The 21,007-nt window shown below is 40.2% G+C and overlaps 1 long non-coding RNA gene across 2 annotated transcripts in view; it reads right to left on the reverse strand.

Annotated features, from left to right (window-relative positions):
* LOC121098195 overlaps positions 1-21,007 on the reverse strand; it is a 96,799-nt gene that overhangs the window by 14,838 nt on the left and 60,954 nt on the right. Inside the window, exons 5-6 of one of the 2 annotated variants that reach the window (XR_005831205.1) lie at positions 17,514-17,593; positions 15,064-15,269 (exon numbers count right to left, since the gene is read on the reverse strand). This is a non-coding gene — a long non-coding RNA (uncharacterized LOC121098195). The remainder of the gene's footprint in view (positions 1-15,063; positions 15,270-17,513; positions 17,594-21,007) is intronic. The other variant, XR_005831204.1, reaches the window with a different exon arrangement.

Consider the following 21,007-nt stretch of genomic DNA (forward strand, 5'->3'; position numbering starts at 1 on the left):
TCTGATTTAGCAGCAGAAGTGTTGCAGCATAGTTTCAGCTGGGTGTGGAAACAGATGAAAGGCATTGTTTTTTTAAAAAAAAATAAGGAAAAAAAAATCCCTCTAACAGTCAAAGTTTCTGAGTTACAACCTCCTTTCCAAAGGAACACCATTCAGGTCTCAGGAAACAGCCCGTGCCTCAGCTTTCTTACCATCTTACCCTCCCCAAGCAGAACTGTGAGGCCACACAACAGAATGGTCAGAAGACACTTATCGAGCCGCAAGCAGTCAGGTACTAATTCTGTGGATAAGCAGAGTTCCTCCTTCTTCAAGACTGTAAGGTGGCCATCTTTCACAAGCATCACAGCCACAGAAAACACAGAAGCAAAAGAAAATTTCCAATGGTGCACTATTGCAAGTATTTTCTAGCTGCCCAGCAAACAGGAAAAACAAAAAAGGTATTTCTGAATACAACACTTCAGTAGTTATTCTTGATAGATAATTTCAGTGTACACTACAAGAGGCTTAAAGGCTTCCCTTAGTATGCGATTTATGACTGTGGCACCAGCAAACTAATGATGATGCAGGACCACAACATGAATTTTTCAAAATAATCTCCCTAATGTCCTAGAGCTTCCAGTGAGATTGGTTCTATTTTGTGTGTGTTTTAAATGAGAATTCCGTTGAAAATAAAATGATTAAGCCAAAATAAGACCTGTTACCTGTCTTTCAGGAATGCACCTATATTATAAATAGTGGCTAACAGTATGCCTACACAGCAAAATATAGGGCCATTGTTTGGTAAATTCTAGCATAATCTAGGCAGAGCACATAAAAATAGCAGTGAAGTCATGATGGTATGGGTTTTAGCATGCTCTAGCAACTACAGTACAAAGTCTTCAGGGACGCGCTGGTTACTAGCCAGTGGGAATCTGTTTGAACTGTTCTCATTACTTCATTCAATCCAGTTAATCCAGGTAAACTGGCATATGCTACAAACTGCTCTCCATTTTATAGTTTGGGCACCTCAGCACATATGACTACTTTACCTTCCCTTTGTCCTTTCAATCTTCTTCCTGACTGCTGGATGTATGGCTATGATTTCCATAATTTCTGTAGACCTTTCTGGAGCAGAATAGTCTCAGAAGTCACTGCTCCTCTATCAAATCTGACCGGGATTAGAAAATAGTCTCAGAAGTTGCTGGGAAGAAAGAAGGCACAGATATATAAATGTGCATAAGGCAAATGAGCACACTAGCTGCCATCTTCTCATTGGAAACCATTCCAAGACTTCATCATTCCTCGGATGCTTGCAGTTTTCTTCATTACGTATATAAGCATCAGTGCCTGTTTTTGGTCTTTATCCTTAACCAGTCACAGTAAATTTGGAATTCATTTCACTACATATTCTTGAACATTAGGATACTACCTACCAAGCGATCACCATACCAAGAAAAGCACAATACTCTCTGCACCCATGGTCCGTAAGGGAGAACAGGGATGCGTGCTTAAGTAAAAGGTACCATCTCATTTTCATTAATTCACTAACCATGAGATTTCTAGTGCTTCACTTTGCATTACAGACTTGAAGGGACAAAACCAAGATCAAAGTTTACATTTCATTATCCCAGGACAGTTTTCAGGGAGGTAGATCACTTCTTTTGCATTTTACATTCCAGTGGAAACGTTCGCTGAAAAACGGTTGCTATCTCTCTGACTATTTACAGGCTTAGCTGAATAAAAACTGGGAATGTAATGAAAAACAAGGAAAACTTTGAACATCTTTGTCTGTTCATTGCCCAAGCTGACAGAAACAAAAATGGCAGTTAAAGGAACTGTTCAGGGTGAGCCACCTTCCTTTTGCCTCCTCCTCTTTTAGTCTACAGCTCATGAGTTGTTGCTTTACTCATTGCAAAAGGTCCATAATTGTAACACTGCCATATTCTCTTGGAAATCTATTGAAATGGCATATGATACAAGCCATATGATAGAAGCTTAATTACACAGAGGGCATATGGAAGGCATATGACATAAGGACATATGGAAGGCATATGATAGAAGGGCATCCGAGGACATATGATGGAAGTCTAATTAATTGACAATACATTCCCCTCGTCACGGGGAGAGCTGGAATGCTATTTTGTTCAGAAGAAAAATATGCACGTTGAATTACGTTTACCACTGACCATTCTCCTTTTTAATTATTATTCCTTGTTCTTTGGAGCAAGAGAGATCATTTGATTTACATATCATATGATTAACATACTTAACTAAGTTTGATAGCCACAATTGTGTGTATTAGTATAAATAACTGCTATTTTTGAACCTTAAGAAGTTCCCTTATATGTGTGCAAATAAGATCTAAAATGCTCCCATCAAAAAGAAAAGTGACTGTTCTCATTTGGGAGTTATTACTCCCCATTCATAAAGCTATTCCTAGAGAAGTACAATGCAGGTTAAAAAACAACAACAACAAAAAAAATCAACCCTTACGGAACAGCTCTACACTGGATGTGAGTCAATGTAGCTTGTGGATTCACAGCTGAATATTTTCACTTCCATCTGCAAGAAGATTTATGGGGGGGGGGGGGGGGGGGGGGGGGGAAGTTCTGCCTAAAATGTGCCAAAAAGATTCCTCTTTTTTAACTACCTGCACGTGTTTGATGTATGTGCCTTCATGAACCACAGAGGCAGCGTTGTGTTCACTCGGATACTTGCCTTGTCCCAAGGAACTGCAGAGTTATAAACCATGGCGGTGATATATGTAACCTCTCTGAAAACAAGAAGAAACAAAATCCCACTAATCCACTCTTTGAATGACTAATAATTGAGCACTGAGTAACACCTGAGAAACCAACAGCTTCTCTTTGCACTCAGTGAACAAGGATTTGCAGATATTAAAGTTTTTAAGTGCCGTTTTACCCGAAAAAAACATTTTTCTGGGTAATGTAGAATATCTCCAAATATTGTTATCATTTTCACACTTTTAGAGTAGCCTAACAAAATGAACCCTGTGCCTACCTTTTACTTTTATTCGCTAACTTAGAAAGTTTATCCACTAGCAAACAGCCCCTCTTCTATCTGGGAACCCTAAACCTCTTGTCAGAATTAGTCATATATGTAGTCAAAAGACGTAATACAGCTCATGTTCTGGGCCCTGACCAAACATTACAGCCACCATCTTCACTCAGGCTGCCAGGGGACCAGAATCCTGAACAATGCCAGCTTGAAGACCTTGACACTTGTGTTTAAACTTTACCAGATAAATGCCAGAGTTTCAGAGTTTTTTTTTTTCCTTAGGCAAATAAAGCTGTAGATTTCAATAGCAGCCAGATATACTTGGTACAGTCCCTGCATTTTAGACATGGAAGATAAATCAGAAACATGGTCTTTTGCCCAGAATAGCTGGCTCACCATGTACCCATTCTCCACACAGTTCCTCCACAAAATTTGGGGTGGTTCCACAGCTCCTTAATCCAAACTCTTGTGAGGGAGAAGCAAACCACCTCTACTGGATGTGTCCAGAAGCATCAGCCTTTGAAACACCTAATGTAACTGTACAAGCCTAGGGGGACAAAACCCCCTTAAGAATCACCATTTTAGCCGACTGTAATTGCTAATAGATATTCCCTAAAAACAGCTCTCCTGAGGACTGTGTAGATTTAGGTACTTTCACAAAAACCCTTACAGGCTTTATCTGGAAGCATCAGCACCAGCCTCCTACGCTTCCTGAGAGACAATGAGTGTGCCAGGTCTCACACTGCCACAGGGCACAGCCTTGTTTAACTCCTGGTGTAGAACTAACCAAACCAGCCAAAGACTAATGCAAAGGGAAACCTGCTTACACACCTCAATAACAGATACAATACAGGATGTTTTTCATGTTACCTTTGGAGACTTCTGATTGCTGACTGCAAAGGCGATAACACTGATATGTTGCCATGGTGCTTTTTAGGAATGTTACACATTGTGCTGCTTGAATGCTAACAAAGGAAGACAAGTATTACTAGTCCACTGAATTTGCAAAATCCTCAATAATATAGCACCAACAGGTAAAAAATGCCAAGAGAATGAACATTTCTGAAGTCCTAGAGTGGCAGAAGAAAATAACAGGTTTTCCAGCTCATCTTACCTGCTCTTTCCTGTTCCATGTGTCCAGAGCAAACATTGCTGAGGAATTATGGTCGCTCATCACGCCGTTCTGTGCAAGACCCAAGGAAAGCTAGGAGGTTGTACAGTTATCTCCCTTGGTGTAATTCTAAACTATACAACCTACTACCTCAACCTGGATGCATGCAGTCAAAAATGCTGAAAGCTACCCAACACTTCACAGCCGACATAATGTCAGGGTTTCTAGTTAAAAAAAAGTCCTCAAAATTCTCAGTGCACCAATTTAGAAGTAATTAATGCTTTGCTGGTGAAAGACACCAAAACCAAATGCAGCTCCCCACACTGCATATGTTAATAGATAAGACACAGTAAGCCATGGTTATTACTTCTAGATATAGACAAGATCATGGTCACTTTTCACACAAGAGGGAATTTTGCCTCAGGCCAAAAGAATACCTTTCCTCTTCCACAGTAGATGCATCTGCACTACAGCACAGAACATACACATACATCTTTTTAAAGCACTTGAATAAGGCTTAGGATGACATTTGTCCTAACATGTCTTTTCCTTTTTGAACACATACAACATTAACCTTGGAACATGCATCTTGGCTCCTGCATGTTTAAAGCATGGTTGCAGGAGTGGGATTAGGAGAAAAAGGGTGGAAAGTTTTAAGTAAATTTAACCCTTGCATCAAACTCTTGTTAAGATTAACGATTTTAGAAATGCAACACTGAGCCACTCTTTAGCAGTCAGAATAAGAAGGTGTTCTCTTAACAAGGAACACATTACATTTTTAACTTGTATTAGTTCACAGTCAAACAACCAGGATGTTATCATTGTGACTCATTCCCATTACCCACCAAGGTATTACTTAGAGCAGCATGCTGCCTATTTATTATGGCTTACAAACAGGGATTAGCATCTTAAAATATGCTAGTGCAGACAGTGGAACTGAATCAGTCCTGAGATCCTGCCTCTCAGGTGAATGCATCCTCAGGCACAGCAGCTCTGTAATGGAAGGGGATTACAAGGGAATCAAACCCTGTGAACAAACACTGAGCAGTGCTGAATAGATGGCACCTTGGTTGTTTCTGTTTTCTTAGGATAAAGTAGCATTGCTGATTATGAAAAAGTCAGTGCTCTACCTTTACATTCAAATCCTGACTAGAAATAAAGGAGGAAGATGAGAAATAATACTACCCTTCAGAATTCCGCTTGCAGCAGCAGAAGAACATTTGAAAAAACCCAATCCTTCTGCAAGGTTCAAATGTACGTGATGTTTATAGTATCAGCGGAATTTATAATGACTCCATATTTGGTAAAGTTTACTTTGACCTGATAAGGCTCTGTGAAAATACAACATATTATTTTAGTTAACAGGACAGGAAAGTACCCTAACAATAGAGTCACTGTTAACCGTTTTATTAGTTAGAACAGTGATCCAGCCACAAATCTGGGTAAGGAAACCATGGCTCTTTGGCCCTCAACACTGACCAGGAGCTTTACTGCTGTCTAAAAGCATCCTGAAATCATCCCAATTCCTTGATGCAACGTCATAATTTTTGTGCGCTGAACATCTGCCTTCTGACACGAAATCCGATGATGTAACTAATGTAGCCCTATGGAAGCCAATGAACCTGTATGCTCATTTTGGGTGATGGAAGATCTCAAATCCCACCTGATTTCTGTGTGACCCAGGAGACTTAACTCCCCTTTAGACTTTCAAAAATGTCCTATTTCATATTCTGTAGCTATAAACTAAACCATTTCCGTGTCACATGGCTAGGCCACTCATGTTTTATACAACTTATAATTACAAGTATTTTCCAATATCTCTGTCTTGTCATGAATGGTAGATATTATATAATTCAAACAATTTAAAAATTATTATCTCCCTCTGATCAGTTTAATCAAGGAAAGTACTGTTAACAACACCACTGCATTGAGACTAACACAGGCGTACCTTGCAGACCAGGCAGTTTTAAGCAGAGCTGAGAAAAAACCTCTCCAATAATTTGCTCTAAAATAGAAGGCAGGGGAAAGGTGTTTTGTTTCATTTATATCCTCAACTCAGTAAAGGTCCTTTCATAGATATATTACAATAGAGAACTCCTTATGAAAAAAAATCCTTACTCTCAACTTGTGCCTAAATAACCTAAATTTTTCTTAGGTTGGCAAGTGCCACTGTGACTGTTTTGTTCATGACTCGCCACCTCTCCTTGCTGCTCTTCCATCGCAACTTCAACTTCCTCTTCATCACCACATTTACAAATCCTTGAGCTGTCAGCCCTGTGCTGGCACTTATTCAAAGAGCATTCTCGCTCCCTCCCCCGTCACTATATTGAGCCAGGGAGCTGAGCCCCGCTTGACACATGTGCTTTTGCTGCAAGTACCAAGACCTGCTCCAAGGTGCCATAGCAGCGTCCAAGCACAAACCACTGAGAGAAGGTCCTCACTGGGAAAATATTTGTATCCAAGCTCCCACGTGTACTAACACCTCTCTGCAGAAATGTGATGGTAATAAGCAAGTCCTTCTGTGGACCTGTAGGCAACCTATGCTCTCTTTACAGAGCATTACAAAAAGACTTTAAGATAAAGTATTTTCTAATTACTAAAGCAGCTTCTGTCCCAGGGTGTGATACCTAACTCACCCTCTGGTCGATTTTTAGATACCTCTGTAGCCTGATTATCCTGGCAAATTAAAACCAGATTATCCTGGCAAATTTTCCCCATTTATGAAAGCTTGGCTTTAGAATTACAGGTATTTTGTTCCCACCGCTCTAAGCTCAGATGAAGCTTCGACAGATGAGTGTATTTGCATCTCAGAGTAACTGTAATTTCAAGCAGAAAAGAGTGTCACACATCTAGTCGTTCCACCAATTAAGAATATCTCTGCTATTACTGACATGAAGCATTGAGTTTAGGAATAGAGATCAAATATTAAAACAGAAGTCATCTAATTACCACTGCTTCACAATACCTATGAATGCCTGACTCTTTGGTAACTACCTATGTACTACAGACATTCTTCAGGGAGGAAAGCAAGAGAGATTCACAGCACTGGTGTCTATCAAGACACTTTCTTTTGGTGGCATGAATCTCCATGTTTGTTTTCTGGTGATTTTTGTCAATTATGTCTTTACCCAATTAGCACAATCATATCGAATTATGTAATTAGACTAAATATGTAATCTAATGATAATGTTCAATTATGATACGTATCAATGTTGTAAAAGTTCCTATTAAAAATTGTGATAGGGAGAACTGCATTACATGTAGAGCTGTGTGTTCCTATGTAAGTTCATGTGCCCCAGAGCCTATTGTTTGTGAACCCTGTTAGGCCTCTTGCTTTTTCAGAACCACAGAAATGATTTCACACTTCTGTGAACAAAAGGAAATCTCTGTCCCAGCCCAGCTAGTTTTATTTTAAAGCAACATTATAATCAAAATTGTGTTCTTTTACTTAGTGTAACCCTCTGAATTCTGAAATACAGTAGCTTAAGTAAATGTGAAAAAGACTGCTGTCTTATCACACAGAGGATGGAATTCAAGTTCAATGAATACTTATTTTCAAATGGAAAGGAAATGTCATTGTAGCAGTTCTTCCCAGAGAGATCACAGGTTTCTGCCTCTGAAGTTAACAACAGCCCATGCCACTGACCTCAGAAGACCTTAGATCAAGGTGCAAGCTTTAGTCTGGACTATGAAGTTATGCAGAAGTATCGCTCCTCTTACCGCCTGCTCCCTTCATGGACTTCTGGCGAGAGAAACATTCAGAAACCTGCTTCCCCTACTTTACACCACACAAACCCAAACTTCAATTTTTTCCACAAACGAGGAGAGAATTCAAATCCAGAACTGATTTTTGAGGACTGAATGGCTGCAATATTAAAGTATTCATTTTTTTAAAAAACATGCTTCAATGCAAAGCAGCTATTTAGTCACAATCCACAGAAAAGGAGGGTTTCAGAGGGGAGACTATTCACAAATAACGACACAGAAAATACTGCCCCTGCAGCTCTACCACATTTTGTGTGCATTTAAAAACCACTCCTATTGACTTTACAGATATGAACAAGAGAGTAAGGATACCAGCAATGGGAATTCAGTACAGATGTATTCAGGAAAGCTGAATTATATTTTGTTATTATCCTCAGTAAAATCATCAGCTGAGATTTGGCTCTGAATCTTTATGGATGTGAATGATGCCGAAGAAGGAAGAACCCACCTTCACTTTCAGATCCCAGGCAGGCTATTGCAGGGCTAGCCAAGGAGCGGGTGGAAAGCAGAAAATACTCGTGAAGCAAACATATTTCCTTTGAGAAAAAAATAAATACCAAACCCCACAAATGATACTCGTTCCAGTTTGAGGTCTGAAAACTTGTTTGCTAAATTTCAGCCCAGAGTGATCTTTTTTACAGCTGACTTTCATAAGCCTCAGACAGAAGAGATTGTACAATGGAAATGCTGACATGATTCCTTACTGGTCATCTCACCCATTCAGCTTTACTTGATGAAACTTTGTTATTAGAACTTAGTTGTGATGAGGAACCTCAAGAGGTTCCAAGGTTTACTCTAGCTCAGAGAACTCCTAGAAGTCTGGCAGATATGCTAAACAGGGCTGGAACTTCAAGAGTCTGCAAAACAAGGAAAGAAGTCTCATCTGGGCTCAGCTGAAATCCAGAGCAAGTAAATATTTTGGAAGCTGTCCAGAACTTTTCAACACATTTAAAAAATGGCGTTTGCCTCAATTTTTAGCAAGAGTTACAGCAATCTGAAGATTTACTCAATATTACATTACAGTATCTGGTACTTTCCAGGGGAAAGGTAGCCACGCTCTCACTCCTGAACCATATAGAGCTTTTTGTCAGCAGCTGGAGTGCAGCATCAGCTCAGGGTTATACAACACATGACATAGACACTTTGTGCTGGGTCTAAGGGCAGATCAGTGATGCTGCTGGGCAAGGTGACACAAGGGCTGCAAGGCTGATTGCTCTGACCACAAAACCTAGGTTATTTTGCTTAGCCCAGGCCTGCCCTGTGATTGAGCAGTGCTCTATGCTTCTTGTGTGAAGCCCAGTGAGCCCAGGTTGAATGCTCTTGTTCAAGATTCTGCACACCATAATAAGGACCCAGAGCCAAAGCTGTTTTCACATCCACACTGAAAACTAAAGGAACTCATAGGTGATCACCAGGAAGCTGTACCAAAGCCTGGTGCCACTGCCAGGGTGGCATGGTGAGGCTGTATTTCAGCATGATACTGCATATCTACAACCAAAGGCTCCACAGGCCAGCTGGAGCAGAACTCCTCTCCTCCTCCAAACTGCTGTAGCCAATGTTCCTAAGTTGTGGAGACTTCCTGGCTCAAGGGCAGGTGTCTGTCTTAGTCTTGCATTCCTCCCCTAAGAACATCCTCTCCTTATTTTCTCCCTTACTGATTTAAAAGCAAATAAACAGAGGGGGAAAAATAAGTCAGATTACTGAAATAATCAGAACACTGAAATTTATCTGCCTTTTAAGATTTTAACCAGATTTGATTATCTAAATAAGGGCATTTGGATACGGTTCAAGTTCCAGGGTACACAATTACATTCTGCTTATCATGAATCCCATTTGCCACTGCATATGGTTATTCTAATTACCCGAATGCTATTGTGTGCTCTTCTGCTGATAAGGGCTCACTGTGCTCCACACCAGACGAGACTGGGAAAAGGGGGAGCACACAAATGTAATAATTTTCATACCCCAGTGGATACTGTGCAACTTGCTTGTCTGCAAGGGACCTTACAGGTGCGTTCAGTGAAAGATGCCAGGAACAGAAAAGAGAAATGGCCTTGTTACTCCAAGGGAGAAAACCATGATTTACCAAGCCTGAAAAATCAGAGGAATCTGCTTTGGAAAATCTTTGGTCTGGTCTTCAGGCAAGAACTACTGCTTCTAGTTTAAACTGTAACTGGCCAAATGAAATGCAATTGTAGTAAAGCCTCCCCAGATGCAGATATAGCCATGCAGTTCCACAGGAGGCATTTGTTTTCCCCTTGGGAGGTACTAAAGCAATGACTCTGCCTATTGCTAGAGAGAGGGACTGCATTAATTAAGGTATCAATTTTTGAAGAGGATTTGGGGGCTTTTTCATGTCCTCCAGGCCTTCTTGGTACTTTCTATATTCAGGTGCTCTGGTTTGTTTCCAGCTACAGTAACTGCCTTCTATTTCTTTAAGTTCCCCTGCAACATCAAACTGGGTGAAGTGTTCAGTACTTCCTGCCCTTAGCAATTTTGCAGCGTGTCTCTCCGCTGTTATGCAGTTGCTGTGCCTCAGTGACAGATGAAGAGATCTCTGTGCACTCTGTATGGCACTTGGATCAAAGCTGTTGCATAAATGTAAGCTCCTTACCAACAAAGAGAGGAAAAAAATTCATAAGAAACACACAGGTAGAAGCTCCACAGACTCCAATTAGTTTTTTCTATCGTAAAGAGAAGACACATTTCAAGGTTCTTCACATCATTTTTTCAGACTCCAGTTTTGCTCTACAACTTAATGAAGTGCAGTGAAATACAACCAACAGAAAAGAAATACAAATTAACGCTGAAAACACAATACAGTTCTTTTCAAAAAGCTGAGCTGAAAAAAACAAAAGGGTGGGGGAGAATATTGGAGGCTATAGTTAAAAAATAACAGGGGGCAGTTTAACAAGAAACAAACTAAATTAAATTCTAAAATTTAGTAAAACATAAGAGGAGAAGGAGGAGAGGGGAAAGGCACATGAGCTAGTGGCAGGAAGGCAGAAGTGGGAGCCAAGCCATCCCAAGTACTAAGTTTGGCACAGGGAGTGCAGCCTTAGCAATGCCAAGCAAACAGGTATAGTGGGAGAGCACTGCACTGCAAAGACCCAAATTACATGTAGCACCGTGGCAGAAAGCATGGCTACACTCTGCTCAGAGAAGCTATGCTGGTATTGCTGACAGATGGGCCGACTCTTCCTATGCCCATGGTGGCGTCCTCTCTGTGGCCATGCTGCTGCACCCAGTGCTGCAGAAGACACCAGTGTTCAAGAGGCTTCCTTGGGCATGTTTACCCTGTCCCATAAAGCAGAGGCCACAGCGTCTCCAAGCTCACGTCAGGCTGAGCTGACGCATACCCACACAGTGGCACAGATACCCTTTTTCTTTGCCAAGCACCAGAAAACCAGAAGCAACCAGAAAACATGCTTAGCCTCAGAATACAATGTGATGGTTCTCCTCACAGAAGCACAGGGCTTGCATCTTTGCCCCATTTCTGATGGTACATTTCTAAGTTTTGCTTCCTAAGTATCCAGCCATGTTTAGATCAAGTCTCTTACCGAAGGAGGGGGGAGGGGGGGAAGGGAAGTTAGATACTGACTAGCAGGTCCCAACATAGTCAGTGAGAAATTACACTACAACGTTTTAAAAAAAACAACACACGTTTCTGCTTTCCTGTTCTTTGATTCAAATATTGATTTTTCTAATCCAAAAATATGCTTTCAAACCCAACTGTGGTATCTCATTTTGCGACACATCTGCCCAATTTCCCTGCCATGGGCTTTTGGCTCTCTCAAAGCAATGTCACCTGAAGTGCCAGCCTCTAGAAACATCCATGACAAATTCCAGGCTTTTCTCAGCAAATTCTGCCAGAAGACTGATGTCTCCAAATGGCTTTCCAGAGAAGAGACCACCATGCAGAAATACGTATTATATTGGGAACTGGGTTTGACCAGCTCATTTCTCTTTGGCGGTTAGATGAAATGAGCCAATTCTTCCTTTGTAGCCATAAGACAGGAATCTAATGCAGTGAATATTCACAGCATTTTAAAACAAACAAACAAAAGCCAACACAGAATATTAACAGCTCCTCTGGGAAAAACTGTTTTTACTGTCACAACTGGATGTAGTCTCATCCTGCTTCTATCACTGCCCATGACGATACCCTACTCATTCCACTAAGGATGAAACAATGTCCACTAGCAAAACCAAAGTGGAGGCGGGAACCAGCACCACATGCCGAAAGAGATCTTGACTCAAGGTCCATATTCTGGACAGTATCCCACAACCAGGCTTCAGTGTGGCCTTGCAGCACCCTTGCTTGGAAGAGACTTATCCGTCCCCCTCCTCAGCCACCTCTTACTGTCTGTTTTTTGAAAAGCCAAGCCATCACCTGTGGCCATGCGTCTAAGGCCTTTTCCGTTCAGGTAAATGAAACCTGAAGAGAGGTGCTCAGCGCTCATCCTGTGCTGTGGCAATGGTAAGCACACAGCTGGAAAAACAGCTGCCTCGCACTACAGAGACAGCCCAGCAGCAAAAGTTCTTCTGGAAACCACGCATCTGCTGCAGTGCAGCTTTTATACCTCAATCCCCCATACATGCAGGAGGTGAATATTGACCACCAGCTCCTGTACCCAGATGCATGGTCACACAGAATGCCAAACTGTGCATTTTATTTTCTTTTTTAAAAGCTAGTTTCAATTCACAGGGAGAAAGAAAAGCAGTTAGACTGAAATTTTATTAGCAGAAGCCTTCTTTGACATCGTTTTATGCTTCTATAGTAAACAGAAAACACATAGAAAACCCTGGAAATTCAGCAAGGAAAAAAAACCCCAAACTTTTTTGGACTGCAGCAGTGTGCGTCAAACCAACCAAGTTCAAAACCAGAGAAATTTAAAAGTGGAAATGCAGACCAAATCTCTGGTAGAATTAACACTGAACGCTGCTGGAAAAAAAGAGTCAGACTTTATTTTGAGTTTACAGCCTAATTATTCTCATATAGAATCTGTATGTGAGGTTTTTAAAAAATGACTTTTTAAAAAATAATTGTTCCACTTTCATAACTTAAAAATGTTAGTTTTATGCAGCAGGTTTTATATTGCCTGCTGACATGGTGAAGTTTTTCCAGCATGATTGTTTTCCCTTAAAAACTATTTTGAAAGACACAAATACCATGAAACTGGAAGGGATGGGGTTCTACAATAAAGTGGTTTTTGAGACAGAATAGTAGTTGGAGGTTCAATACCCTCCTCTGTTACAGAGCTGCAAGCCTGCAGCGTACCCAGTGATTCAAAGTTACTTGATAATAAAGGCAAACAGGAGCATATACTCCTCTCATAAACAAATTGCTGCCACTAAGCAAAGAAAGAATGGATCCAAGTTACATTATAAATGAAACAATTTTACGTGCTTCCCAAGAAGCCCAGAATCAAACCACCTAAGAACACTCCCTACCACGTCCCCACAGCCAAACCTATGCATAATGTATCTGAGCTTTAATTTCTTCGGTCTGATGTCAAATAACTCCCCTGTCCCATTTTACTCAGGCACAAATGAACTGCTGGTTTGTATGAGTGTATTTTAACACTAACCAATGCTGAAAACTGATATGATAATTGCAGAACAAGATCTGCAGCTCTAATTTTATATTTCTTAAAAAAAAAAAAAAAAAAAAGGAGGAGGGAAGAAGGCATTAGACGAAGGATACAACGAGCAAAGTTGAACACTGTCAGTTTAAATGCATAAACACAACACTTTGTGCACTTGCCAGACAGACACATACCTATAGATACAAGCTTGTGTGGAGTATGACCACAAGTTCGGATCTACGGGTTTGTGGCAACAGGCAGGGATCTCTTCTGTAATTTGCTAGGTGTGGGTTTTGATTTTCTATTTAAAGAGGAAAACCATTTCTGCAAATGAAATTTCAGAGCTGTTAGTAAGTAGCAGCCTTCATTCTCCTCAGCACCTTAAAAGCCCTCCTTTGGAGTAGGGGCGGGGAGGGGGGGGGGGATGTTGGAGGGGCATGGGGATGTGGGGGGAAGAGTTTCTTCCTGAATTTGCTATAAAATTAGCGCTGTTGCTACAGTTTCCTTCACTCCCATATAACCCTCTGGAAAAAATTAGTGAAATAAAATGAATATTGAAATAAACAAAGTAAAGTAGATCTGTGTTTCTTTCTTATGAGTTCTTTGCTGGACAGAATTACTGATGATTACACAGTACTGGAGAATTAACAGCCAGCGTTGGAGGTACATCGTTAACAGCGTAGCAAATAATCACACAGCAAAGTTTTTGTATGTAGACAGACTTGCAATACACATGCATACCCCCACCCCGCAAAAAGCTGTCTCATTTCCATTCTGGCAGCCTGGTTAGGACAGATAGAAGAAACAACTGCCTAAGAGTTGTTTGAACTTTCAGAGAAGTCATTACTGGTCTGGGGTTCTATTTAAACTCTATTTTTAAAGAAAAGAAATCCTTTCACTCTGTTAAACAATCTAGAATTTTCCCCTAACTCCGTCTCTCTGCTGTCTCACTGCATTTCTTTCTAAAATGACAAATATAAAACTTCTTCAGGATTTTTCTACTAAGTATTGGAAAACAGTCATGGAGCAAAGTTTTGCCACTGCAAGCAAGAAGCATCCCCTCCTTCCCCCAAAGTTTCCAAGTTTTCTTTCCTGTGTAACTAACATTTCCCATTAATGAAATTTTACTGGGTGGGCAACTGCTGGGGAGTTAGGCTGCAAAGCAGTCCGGCTGTAAGCTCCACACAGAAGTGGTGAACAACATCAGTGAGATTAATTGTCGCTTAAAGCATCACAAAATTTTCACTTTCTACCTCTTCTCTTTCTTCAGAAGATAAACTAGGTAAATGCAAGGTAGTATTATTCTCTATAAAATGAAGTAGTCAACACTTGGAAAATAATTTTGCTATTTGGATGCTTTTAGATAGTTTCCCCCACTTCTTGTGTAGGGTCTTAAAATAAATCACTTCAACCTTTCCAACCTGGTAAGTATGCAATTAAAAAAAATGCAATTTTCCTTTATTGGAATTACTGCTTGGGCTGGGTTACAAGAAACTCCTGTTCCATCCAGCAATAGAGATGTTAAACTTTCGCCATCTGTCCAAAGGTTATCTAAATTGATCATCTAAGTTTGGATTCCTATGCTTATACTCCAATACCTACCTTAAAAGTATCCAGCTTTTCCAAAGTTTTCAGCACTCAAAATTCATGCCAAGAACAGGAGCTGCAGGGGTTCAACATCTTTGAAAAATCAGGACAACTTTTATGTTTGAGCCTGAATGCAATTTAGGAGCACCCAGAAATCAGAAAGGTCTAGCCCTGCAATAATTGTACAGCGGTCAAGGCAATGGGTCAGGGAGCACGTGGTCCTGCAGACAGAACAGAGTCACATCATGCACAAATACACGTATTGTGCACTTCCTTGGAACCAAACTGCAAACGGAATATAACAAATGCTACCCTACCAAAAATAACCCAAGCCCTCTAACTACAAAGCTCATTTATTTCAGGGAACCTAAGATTAAAATTCAAATTGTCTTCTGACCCCTCTAATAGGGCTTAAGAGGCACAATATCAGGAGTCAGTAACATTGCTGCTGCGGTACCAGTATTACGATGGCAAGGGATTTTTCTGTCAGACTTCTGCATGCCACTCTCATGCTGTAATGCAATATTGCATAAGACAGAGTATTTTCTTTATGAGTATCTTAATTTTGACCCTAACACTCTTTACGTTAATGTATGTATATGAAGGTAAGCTAATTTGCATGTCTGTGCTGGCAAAGAAGTACTTTATTTTTTCATCTGAGACAGGAAAAAAAGCAACTATCACACTGAAGTACACATACTGTGTGGAGGTTAAATTGTTACTGGGTTTTCCTAGTTCTAAAACTCACCCCCCCACCCCCTCCTTAATAGCTCACAATCTCACTTTCTAACCACTGGGATAGCTCAAGTCCATGAAGGAAACCAATATGTAACATTTGGGTGGCCTGTACATACCTCCTTGTGGTATAGGACACGTGTCCTCAATTCTGACTGGTCTGAATGGAAGTTGCAGGCACCCAACGCACTTCAGCAACTGCTCTTTATTACTGAGTTATTGCAGCTCTTCTCAGAGACAGAACTGAGACAGACCTTCTAAGAGCCCATCACATGCTTGCAAGGGCAGCTGTTAGGTGTTGACCCACACAGAAAATACACGCTTTATTTAGTTGCCTAAACGAGGGCCGATCTCTGCTGCAGTTCTGGCCAAACATCTCCTACTGCCTTGCTACCTGATTGGCTTTTGCAAAACAAAAGGGGAAGAATATAAAACAAAAACAAAAGGGAAGAACTGAAGCCATAGCTTCAGCTGTTAAAAAAGGAAAGAGAGAAAAAGAGAAAGCAGCAACAGCTATCTCTAGAAAAGCACCTATGTATGCCAAATAAATCCCTCAGGCAGGCCCCCACTATAAATCTGGTCGACCTCTTCTGCATTCCTGTGGGCCCTGAAGAAAGGCAGCTCGGTGGCACAGAGATTTCATTTAATGGCACCTGCGTGCTGTAAATTACAAGTATCGAGGAACCAACCTACTCCTTTTCATACATTTTGGAAAAAAAAAACTCATTTGAGACAGTGAACTGATAAAGGCAGCAGCAAATGAACATGGTTTTGGTTTTTGAAAGATATGGAGATATATATATGTTTTTAATGAGCACTGCATTTTAAAGATGAATTTCACTTACATCAAATATATGCAGGGAGATTGAATGAGAGCCATAGAATATACAAGATCTGGGTTTTGAAACATTTCTCTACATTGATTAATCGTACAGCTATTGTACCTTTTGAAAACCTGATGAACATATACAGAGTGGCAGAAAATCCATGATAGGCAAACGAATCTATTGTCTTCACACTGTATTTGTCTAGAATGCTAAGATTACAAATAAAAAGTTTCCACCTGTACATGAAGGATCATATTATTTATATTAAGCACTGCTATATCCTTATACTAAGCATACTTTGCTTCACTATTAATTTTAAAATATGTCAGTGATCACAGGCTTTGCTACTACAGCCTGGGACAGTCAAAAAAGTAATACACTTTCATTAGAATTAACCCAGTATAAAACTGGCATTTTATAGATTTATAGCCAAAGGAATATAGAAGGAAAGATGTAGAAATAAAGTCTCTGAAGACATAACATTGGTTTTGGTCTGTGGGTGGTATTCTTACAAACCACAAAGCATAAATGCCCTGTCCAGGAAAACTGATCATTATGGAATGCATTGTGTGCCTGAGTAAAAAAGCTGTTTGCAGCCATTTCATACTTCTCTCATGAAAATAAGACAAATAAGAAACAGCTAAATAATTGCTATTCTTTTCCCTCACCTCTTCCCTCTAGTTTTAATCCTAATCTGTTTAGGCCTAGAAATACAAATATATATATATTTATTTTTTTTTATACACACGCACACACACACACAATCTCTCTCTCTCTCTCTCTCTCTCTCTCTCATAAACCTGAGAAGACCTGTATCAATAGATTCCTGTACTTCAAATAATTTTAAGAAATCATAAGGAAAAGGAAGATACTGACTGGAAAATGTATGAGAAACCAAATTACCTCAGTAGCAGCATTTTACAAGATTTCTTATCGAATGTGCGCTGCCATATTGCTAGGCCCAACTCTTCAAGGAACGTATTCTGGAAGACAAAATATTTATGGATATTTTCATGGCATATTTTCAAAAAATGGATTTTACCTTTATATATCCAGAGGCTACAGCTTTAGAAACAAAAGGAACAGACAAGGTCCTAAGACAGAAATTACTCCCCCCTCCTGATGTCCTGATTTTTACATATTATTTTTTTTAATTATATTCCATGTTACACCTTGGATCAAACTACTCCTGCCCTCCCCCCCACAATGAGTTAAATCTGTGGAAATAAAACATTTCTTGTAACACAAACATTTATGAAGTTTGCCAATTCTATTACCACCAAAGCGATTAAGAAAAAATACAGCAATGTGGAAGTTGCAACAGCAAATGCATTCCCTGCTAGTTAGTAACACGCATCAACTTCTTAAACTGATTATTTATCATATATAGATCCTTATCCAATTAAAGTTTGATAAAACAGAATCAAATAGGAGGATTGTTACCTGCTTTTGAGAAGGTTCACCAAGCAAGCATTTTAAGCTTTTTGACTCTTTTAACACTGATACAAGGAATAATTATTTCTCTCTGCCGATGCGATTGTTAAAAGAAGAGAAACCCCGGATTGTGGTGGCTTCGTGGATGCTATTCTTTTTGCACCACAGCAGGATTCTTGGCTGCCAGTCCAAGCTGCTTTCACTTGCCAAGTTTTAAGATGCCGGTTTTGCCTTTCATTTTATTGTTCCTTTCGCAACGTTAAAGACCGACTTAAAAAACCATGCACAGCTGCTATCGGGGAGGGGGGGGGGAATTATTTGAATTTTGCACAAGAATGGAGATGAGGAAGGAGCGCGCTGTGATGTAACCACAACGACACCCACAGAAATATTTCCAATACTGGGGGGGACGGACTCACGCTCAGAATCCTGGCGTTTTCTTACAACACAGTTGGGAGATCTAGTGTAAGAGAAGGAAATAATAAAAATGTCCAGACCCACGATCAATTGTAGTCACATTAGAGGTGGAGGTTGATACTTCTCCCCCCCACTACCTATTTTTTAAATCCACTTGCTGCAGCTTAAGACTATTCTTTCTTACTGAGGATTTCTTGCAGGGGGTGCAGGGGAGCAGAGGTTGGGGAGCAGGCTAACAAAAGGATTCCCCCTGCACACAGACTCCTACCCCACCCTTTTGCTGCTTCCCTCTGATAGGAGTTCACCCATGCCCAAACATCACGGCCTTTCTCTTGACGCAATGCCACCGTGAAGAGACTCAGCATCACGGCACAAAAGCTTCCATCAAAATTCAGTACAGCGCTGCGAATTCTTTCATCAAACACATCCATTTATCGTAAGCAACTGACTTTTTTTTTTTTTTTTTTTTTTTAAGAGATTGTGTAGAAGGATGGTGGGAATAGATTTTTTAAAATCCCCAACTTCTCTATGTATGAGTTGATTTATTTTATTTTACTTGATGTAGCAACAAAACTATTGGGAATGGTACCAAGGCTCAAATGCATTTAAATGAACAAACAGCAACACAAAGTTGGTTGTGATCCTTCTCGGACTTTACCTCGCTATTAAAAGCATTTACAGCGGCTTATGCTCAATATACATCATAAAGTATAGAATGATATAACTCTTCCATCAGACACACATAGAGTCAGTCTGAACAACTACTTCTTGATACAGATGTTGGAGGGACATATACTTCCCATCTGTGTGAGGAAAATTCCCACTCAGAGACAGTTCCTTGAGTTACCCATGCAGACAGACCTACGCGCATATGTAATGCACACAGGGTAGTCAGAATGGCTGGAGACGACTGTTTTTCGCAGTACATAGGTGACTGTTTATACAGCCTGCAAGCCAGAAAATGGAAGCTGTTCCAAACATATAGTAATCGAGGGTGAAAACAGCTCTGGCACCAGCTGTTATATGTGCAGAGGTTTATGGCTGACTTTACAGCAGAGCTAACTGCAACTAGCAGAAGATGAATACAGCCCCCTATTTCATATTTTAAGAGAAAAAGAGGCAGACTACAGACAGCTTAAAGTTTCTATGAAAACCAACAGTCTTAAACAAAACCAGCGTGAATTAATAAGGGGGAAAGAAAAACAGAAGCTTTGTTCTAAAGTGAAAGCATAAGATGTGAAATTTCAAAATCAGATGGCTTGGTCTGTGATTTCTTTCATTTAAATGAATTGATCTGTTGCTAAACTGCTGCTCGTGTGCCAAGAAACTTTTAACTCTTTCGGCTCAAAACTCCCCATGTTTTGCTATTTTCTGTCTCTCCCAGGCATACTACAAATAAATCAGAAAGCAGAAATTAAAAATGAAGGGGGAAATAAAAAACAAGAGCATAAAAAGAACAGGGGAATTAAACCCACAAGCACATGCAGAACACAAAAGAGCCACAATATGGAGCGTATCGGTGCTTCGTTAGAACTTCTACTGTATAAACAACGTGATTCTTGTTCTTACAATGTTGCTAAAACTTGGAAAGGAGACAGAAAGGCCTTCAACCTTCACAATTCCACGTACAGCAAGAACTCCAGGGCAAGCTCAACAGAAACAGGGCTAGCAGCAAGAAAAACAACAGAATCCCTGACCTAATTCATTGCAAATTTTCACTTACCGAGAATGCCTTAAGCATTTCCAATAGAACCCCCTTTCCTACACATGTTCGCCTATGTGAAAAAGAGCAAAAAATCAAACTGACAAGCTCTCAAAAACACCCCAAAAGATAGCTGCTTTGGTAAAATTTGAGTGAAAGTTCCTAGTGCTTTTCCGTTTTGTTTTGGATTTATTTTGCCCACTTAAAAAAAAAAAAAATGAATGAAAAATGTAAAATAGACATGTTGTAATTAGAGATAATTCCAGGGAGAAAAATATTTATGTGTAGAACAAAAAAAAAAAAAAAGGAAAGAAAAAAAAAGATATTTTTATATCTATATATCTCCCACTTTCCAGTTCTTCTGCAGTTCCCCCTAAACTGCTGCTGCTTGCTCCAATCTGCTGCCTGCTTAACAACGGAATGACAGGCAACATCTGTTTGTATAGAAGCCAAGACCAAGCCTTTAAAATTTTTTTTGGCTCAGTTTCTTTTTTCTCCCCCCACCCACCCCCCCACCCCACCCCAAAAGCTTTAAAAAAATAGAAGTAAAAGAAAAAGTAAAAGCGCACAGCAAGATTTTGAAAGCCACTCAAGTGAGGCAGCAACTATTTTCCCTTGAGTTATTTCAAGGTACAGTACTTTGAGGATAACTCTTTCCTCTCCCTCCACCCGCCGTCACCTCCTCCCCTGCTCTCCCCAGCCTACATCTTCATTCTTGCCCCGTGCTATTAATAAAGTATCACACAAACTGGGGAAAAAAAAATATCCAACGTACCTTGATCACTAAAAGGCCACTCCCTCCTATGGGGAGGAAGGGGGTTTCTTCAGTAGGCAACTAAAAAAA

The sequence above is a fragment of the Falco naumanni genome, chromosome 16, assembly GCF_017639655.2.
Source record: "Falco naumanni isolate bFalNau1 chromosome 16, bFalNau1.pat, whole genome shotgun sequence".
Taxonomy (NCBI): Eukaryota; Metazoa; Chordata; class Aves; order Falconiformes; family Falconidae; genus Falco; species Falco naumanni.